Genomic DNA, 7,739 nt, shown 5'->3' on the forward strand with positions numbered 1-7,739 from the left:
GCTGTTTTTCAGGACACTGGAGAACATCGTATGTATTCGTGGTGTGGATTATACAAAGAATTAAAAAATCAGTAACTAGAAATCAGCTTTTTTGGGGAAAAGTAGTTATTTTTTGGACAGACGCATTTCAACCATTTCCAAGAGGTCCACAACTAAAAGTGCTTTTTGACTCCTACTTTGAAACAAGTCTTATAGCTGCAAACAACCATAGATTTAAAAGGTCACTGCATAATCCAATCTCAGTGATTAACATTTTCCTTTTCAGTTATGACTACACTAAAATAATGATCCCAATTCACAGGATGATTAAACACCTATTAATTTCTTTCAGTAAAACAGGCTGAGGAGTCTTTGTATCACCAAGCTAGCTGAAGTGTAGTTCACACCACCTTATCATTCAAGGTGCCAGTTAAAAGAAAAAAAAACCTAGTTCTTTTTCAAACTCAGATTTTTTCCTACTCAAAACTGTGAAATAAGATTCCAATTTTAGTATTTACTTCAGAGCCAGCATCTCAGAAGTACTGCTGAACATGATCCTGCTAATTTCAAGCATTCATTATTGCCCTAGGAGGCAGATAATTGTTTACTATGAGAGTTCTCCTGCTGGTCGAGCCATTTGTACAAATATTCACTGTGATGAGTAACTGCACTTGATACATGAAAAGCCTGCAACTTCCCAAAAATTATGCCCTCAGAGCCCCTTGATATCCACAGTTATATCTTTCTGTAACAAACATGGTTTTAGCAGACTTCTCTTGTTTCTTCTTAGCTTTCATGTACTTCTCAGCACTAACTTGGACATGAACAGACATCTCCATCAAGCAAAAGAGCAATCAATATGTAATACTCTGCTCCAAAGAAGTTCCTTCTTTCTTGCATATCTTTTACTTTACATTTCATTCTAAGGCATTGCATGAGTGAGCAGAAATATACTGATAGTATGAGATGCTACTTTTAATGGAGGAAAATTAATGTCTTACCCTGACAGACAATTAAACCAGTAATTAATGAAAGCAGACAGCAACTATGTCACACCACTTAAGAGAGTGATATATTCAGTACTTCTCGTTTCTCAATTCATGCATTAAATACTGCTGGTCAGCTTGCCCAGTTTAATCTGTACCACCAAATACATGGAAGTGGCATGAGGAGGAAAGAGGCCTAGCCAGCTCTTTTTGCAGCTTCACATTATCTCACATGATGCTGAAGGGGACAGAGGCAACAAAAGGGTCTGAATACCCATCCCAGAGTGCCATCCTAATCCCTGTGCACCCATGCACAATGAGGCCCAAATCTTGACAATTTTTTTCTTTACAAAGTCATTGGAGAGGCACAGACATAGCTTCATAGCTTTTTTACAGAGCCCCTGGCTCTGACTCTACTCCTGACGTGTGCCTGGAGTCCTTGAGGTTCTGTTCTCAGCTATGGAGCTGTGCAGGTGAGTGAGCTCCACGATTTGTACATACAAGGTCAGGACACAGCTCAATACCTTTGCTCTTCTGATGGGGTTTCTTTACCCCTTCTTTTGTGCCCTTCACCTTTTCTTTCCTTTTTTTTATGCGTCATGCTTCTCTAGAAGCAAGGTACTGAGCAATACGTAACAAACAAAGGCATCACTTAGTAGTGCCAGGCTGGTGATCACACTGCACTTTGGTGGAGAATTTGCTGGAGAAATGCACATTTGCTGGAGAAATGCATCTTGGCAGCTGTAACCAGTGTAACAAACAAATAAGCTTCAGGGTTTTATATGATTTTACAACATAGTCAACCTTGAAACTAAATGCTAATTAATTCCATGATTGCTTCCTAATGAAAAACCTACTTGGGATTCTCACCAGGAAGTAGCAGAAGACTGATCCTGAGAAACTGAAGATACCTTTTAAGGCTCTTCACATGCATGGAGTTAGGAAATGATTCAGAGCATCTTGAAATAATTGCTTAAGAGCAAAGAAGATGTGAGGCAAGTTCTAGCAAATCTGTGTGACTAAGAACAGCACAGGTATTTGCATAAAATGTGTGGGCTCTTTCAGGTAATTGGCTCCCTTGCCACCTTGAAAGTATTTGTTCAGCTGCTACAACTGACAGAACTCTCACAGGACAAGGGAGGTCTCACACACAGCTCTGTTCAGGTGAATTAGCTGATGGCAGCAGTTTGTTCTGCAATTCTTCCACTCCACCTGGTTGATGGCCAGCAGCAGAGTTCATCTCAGGAAAGTGAAAATCCTGGTGCCAAAGAATAAAGTGGCAGATTGGAATGGTCTATTTTAAAAAAGAGCTGCCATGTCTAGTTAGTATCATATAGAGATTCACTGCACAGCAACAAATGGATGTTGGACTGAGCTTGGAAACGAAAGCCAAAAGTGTATGGAGTATTTCAGCCAGAAAAGGAAGAAAAAATGCTTTTCTGCACTGAATTGCAGGGAGCAAACATTCATATTTTACTGATGTTCTCCGTTTTCCTCCCTTAAATTTCTTTCATTATGTTTTTAAGGACACAAGACAAAATTTAAAATTCAAGGGAAGTGAAGAGGATTTGATGTACGCAGCAAGCAAATCAATGGGTCCCTATTCAATTCAGGTTTCACCTGAATGGATTAAATGTATCAAAATGTATTCATGTCTATTATAAACAAATGTGAAATATAATGTAACCAGTACAGTCTAGGTGAAAGAGAGAGTCTGCCTCCTTATGCTGCAGCTCTGGCCAGTTAAATACTTTCACTGGCAAGTCCAGTGGGAAGTAATTACCAGCAACTACCATTGTCCAGACCTCTCTATACATACAGGCACTGACATTAGCATCTCACCTATCTCTGGTTTAATATTAGACATAACCACTGCTTCAAGCACTCCAAGTAACTGATTTCCACTCTAGAATGAGCTGCCTGCAACACTGGCTTGCAAGTCTGGAACTCATGTTTGAAAATTCAGAGCATGAACTAGTATGTACCTGGTTTCTACTGCAATATTCTGGGCATTTCCTTTCTGTATTCTTCCCTGTGGTAATAATGCCCCAGACAGTCTTCCCATAATTTACTGTGTTTTGATGGGATTTAGAAGTGCTGGGTAAAAAAAGATGAGGTGTTAATATCATCATTTGAAAAAAACACATTTTATGGCTAGCATCAGCATCTTAATTAAGGAGCTCTCAGCAACTAGAAATAGAAATGTAAATAATTTTTGAGAGAGCTTTTCAGTACAAGAAGTCTTTAATCGAGACAAATCATCAAGGAAATTATTTTACTGACAATATTTGACATAGATATTTCACACAAAGCCTCTCAAAGGCCTTCCTATACTCATACATGCCATATATCCATCCACACATAGGCACAGCTATTGCCAAGAACAATCACCCACAGGGTGGTGAGCAAGAATTAGCTGGTCATTGCAGCAAGCACCTAAATAACCAGTCCTGAAGGACTCCCTAGGAGGGACTCTGCATCTGAAATTATCTGACTTTATGTCTTCACTTTATCTGAGTCCACAAACCATAGTGATGCTTGAACAAACAAGCCTCCTCCTAATTAGGTGTGTTAATGCAGGAAGAAATTATGGTATTTGCATATGGTGCAGGATGATAGAAGTTTACAGTACATAAGAAAAGCAGTATCTTCTGTCTTTATGAAAAGATGAGAACATGAGAATATTCCCAATAGGACACACTAGGTACTTGCCAGAAGAGTTAACTACACACAGGTAGGATTATATATCCCTTTGGACAACTGGCTTCAGTGAAGCACGGAAACATGGAGTGCTCTTCAAATACCCTGGGAACGCTAGGAACAAAGTCCTCCCAAAAGACACCGCTCCCTTCACATAAAAACCTTGCCTCAATTTTGTTTTTTACCTTGCAGGTAAAACAAGTCACATGCTGACACAGGTTTCAGTGGCCCAGAAAAACAACCATCTGAGTAAAACCAGTACACTAAGCCATGACTTACTGGCTGAGGAGCCAGTGTTCTCATGCTTCCAGCAACACTGCCACAAAGGCTGGAACCTCTGGCACAGAGACACAGAATAAAGCTCAAAGCACTAATGCCTCAAGTTGCTTTACAACAAGCCACTTTTATCCTTTTATTAACTCCTCATGCTGTATTCCAACTTAACACACTGTTGGGGGGCTCTGGAGCTCATTCAGGACCTGCATACAGGACCTTTGCTACATGACATTCCCTCCTAAGACCCAGAGAGCACAGCGGAGGTACTGCTTAGAAAAGCTCAGAGATCTTTACCCTGCCACAGAAAAACACTCTTCTACGAACAGTTTCTACATTAAAGCCTTGAACTCATGTACAGAAACAGTACAACAGATCGGAAGAAATAATCATATAAGTTAAATTTAGAGGGCTTGTGATCAGATAAAAATATCAAAACATTACATTTCCTTCAGAACTACAGTTCTCCATCTTCTTGTAAAAGCTGAGGACACTGTTGGTGCCAGGGAGTTCAAGCTGCTGTGCCATAGCATTGCTTGGAAACTTCCAGCCAGTTCCTGCACAGACCAGGCTGAGCAGCTGCTTCAGCTGGATGCTGACTCTGGAGCCCCGCTGTGCTCGGGAACATTTACGTCCCAAAGGGGCAGCAGGGCACCGGCCAGGCAGGAGGAACAGCTCCATCTCCAGTTGGGATCAATAAGCTGGTCGCCACTCGAGGGCAGCATTTCAGTAAAATAAAAAAGACATAGGAACAAAAAGGAGGGACACCAAACTGCTGGACTGTGTGAGCTCACCACGAGGATTTTGTTTGCAGGCTGATCTCCAAGCTTTCTGTAGCTCTTTAAACAGGGTGGCTATATGAGCAGAGTACTGAAGTGTAAGCAGTGAAGGAATATGAGGTCAATACCAGATAAATCTGAGCAGAGACTGTACAGGCACTTTAGTTTACATATGTCTTAGCTACCTAAAAGAAAAGCGGATGCACCCACATCCAAGTCTCCCACCCTCCTCCAACAGAAACAATTCACCCGAGAAAGGGAAAAAGTTTTTACTCAAAGCAGCTAACTCTCTTCTACCAGATCTCAGTTCGTGTACAACAGTGACTTTAAAAGCTAAGGAGCAGCACCCAGTAAGTGTCAGGACACAAAACAATGACCCACTTGGACCATCATCACCTTCTCACTTCAATAACATCATGGCACTTTGAAGACTGCTGCCCAAAGTGAGAAACCTGTAAAAAAAGGCATGTATGCTGCTGGTTTAGTGCTCTACTTACACCAGCTAAAAATAGTCACAGGCCAAAAACATCCTCCAGTTTTGGACACTGAGTGACAACATGGGCTACAAGGCCAATTAGGTCAAATTAAAATATACCAACAGAAAGAAAATAAACACTGGTAAACTTTGTCTGGAAGGCAAAGGGAACTCTTGGAATAGAAACTTGCTACACAGCTTCAAGTGCACTCATGTCATTGTTTTGCCTTCTTATTCCAGAGAAGCTTTCCTTCATACGTGGACAGGCTGCTCTCAGAGGAGTGTCACAAGGGCCACCACCCTCAGGCTTGGGGTGCTGTAGTCTGAGGCATCCTCTGCACTCAGTAAAGACAGGTGATTTCAGAAGTGACGCACAGCACATCAGTGAAGGTGCCATTAATATCCATATTACATCCAGATTTACTGTGTTCGTTGTTTTTTAATTAGAAGAGGCTAAAGTAGGGCTTAATTGCACTGAATTTTAATTCAGCAGGAAGAGGAAGACACTATTGTTAACTTGGCACCAGCAGGCTCAGCAGTGATGGCAGAGTGGGATAATGGTGAGGATCCTGCACATCCAGCTGTAGCTGTGTTGTAGGTGCATGTGAACAGAGGAAGCTTATGGGAAGCAGCTGTCAGCATGGACAGCTCAGGCAATGTGAACAGAAACACACAGAAGCTAAATTAAAAACATGGTGAAACTCAGAAGTATTCTGCAATGGCTAATTGGCAATTTGACATTCATTTCACTCCAGAAACTGAAATCAAATATCCCATCATGGAGTCCAATGATAAAGGAATGACTCAGAAGGTTCACTGTTCCTCACACATGCTTACCTCCATGTTTTCAGCACTATTTTTGCCCTCCTGCCCTTCCAAAATGAGCATGATGTGCTGCCATCATCCTGCAGCAGGGTTTACACGGACAGCAACAGATTAGTAACATAAGGCAATTCCCCCTGCAAATCTCTCAGCCAGCCTGGGAGGTAAAAGGTGCATTGCCACTGTCTCCTGTCACTAACAGGCACTTTAGTTTACATACGTCTTAGCTGGGGACATTAGCTAGCTTATGTCACTAATGGGAACACAGTGCAACAGGAAACGTGCTATTGAGGCATTATGAAGTTAGTCAACATCGAGCCATCTGCTACACATAATCTCAGGTTGCACGTCACCAGCGAGGCATGAATTTAAAGAAGGCTCTAGCCTGACATTTTAGCTCTAAATTGAGAACATTTAATCCAGCAGTCATTGAAGAAGAGCAGATACTGTCCCAGGGCACCTTCCTAACAATTGCTTCCTGATGTAGAACAGTGTTTTATGCAGTTTATGATGGTAAAGGATTAGATGATGATGATGATGCTCCACGTTTCCTCCTTCTGTACTGGTTGACTTCACTGCCTGATAACTTATTAACCAGAAAAAGCTTTAAACAATCTGATTTGAAGGATTTTATGACTTAATGGAAAAAGTTGATAAACCATAAAGAGGGTAAAAACAAAATATGAGCAAAAAGAAAGCCTGAAGGCCAGAGACTGTCGCTGAAGAGTCTCTGGAGAGCCTGTCCCACATTTCTCCAAAGCACTGTCAGCAGAAACTCCCTGCCTGCCAAGTCCCTCACGCTATACTGGGTGCTGCCTGCTGGCCCCATGTGCCAAGGGCTAATACAGCCATGGATGGTGTCCTCTTAGATGGAGATGAGCAGGACGTGGTGATTCCATCTTACATATTCAGCCCACCTATTTCCAGTGAAAACAACTGTGACATCTACAAGAACTGCCTGCCCTTTCAACACGCACAGGTAAAAAACAAATATTGGTCAAAAGATGTAGTCAGGATGTCATCACTCTCCAGGAGCTCACACCAAAAACCACACAGCTGGAGGAAACAGAACATACCTGTGATAGCAGAAGCCAGCCTTCACCATGGGACCCAAACTGGTTTCATCCTTTCCTGTGCAAGATTGCTCCTACCAGAGTGGGACTTGCAATGCTCACATTACCAAGCAGCAGGTGATGGACTAGTAAAGCTGGAGGCAGTGAAGAATCAATAATCACGCACCACAATCCAGTATAGAAAAATATTCAGCCCCTGCAAATGGTAAGGAAGGGGAATTAATAAAACTTCACTAGAACTTTATATAAAGCCCAAAAAGCTGAAAGAATGCAAACCCACAGCATATGATATTGCAACATTGTCTTGTAACCTTAATACAGAAACCCACAGTAACCCCTGCTAAGAGTGTTAAATATTAATAATGGCTCCCAGCTGCTACTGCTACATAATGGGCTTATTTTGATGAGGTAGATGTGCACAGCTTAAGTAATGTGCATCAGTTCAGATGATCCTACTTTCCTTTTGAAATTCATGCAAGACCCTCTCTCCTTGATGCAATTAATTGAAGAACCCAGGGCTATTATTCTTAAAAGGCAAGATTTGTCTCTGATCTTTGTCCTACATTACATCTTTTTTTTTGTCAGAGGTTGCAACATGAGCAGAGGTGGATGGTTTAGCTTGATCCACGACTCATTACCAGAGGGCAGCCTT

The sequence above is a fragment of the Corvus kubaryi genome, unplaced genomic scaffold (assembly GCF_017639235.1).
Source record: "Corvus kubaryi isolate FWS band 111438036 unplaced genomic scaffold, C.kubaryi_AGA036_p1.0 37394, whole genome shotgun sequence".
In the NCBI taxonomy this organism is placed as follows: Eukaryota; Metazoa; Chordata; class Aves; order Passeriformes; family Corvidae; genus Corvus; species Corvus kubaryi.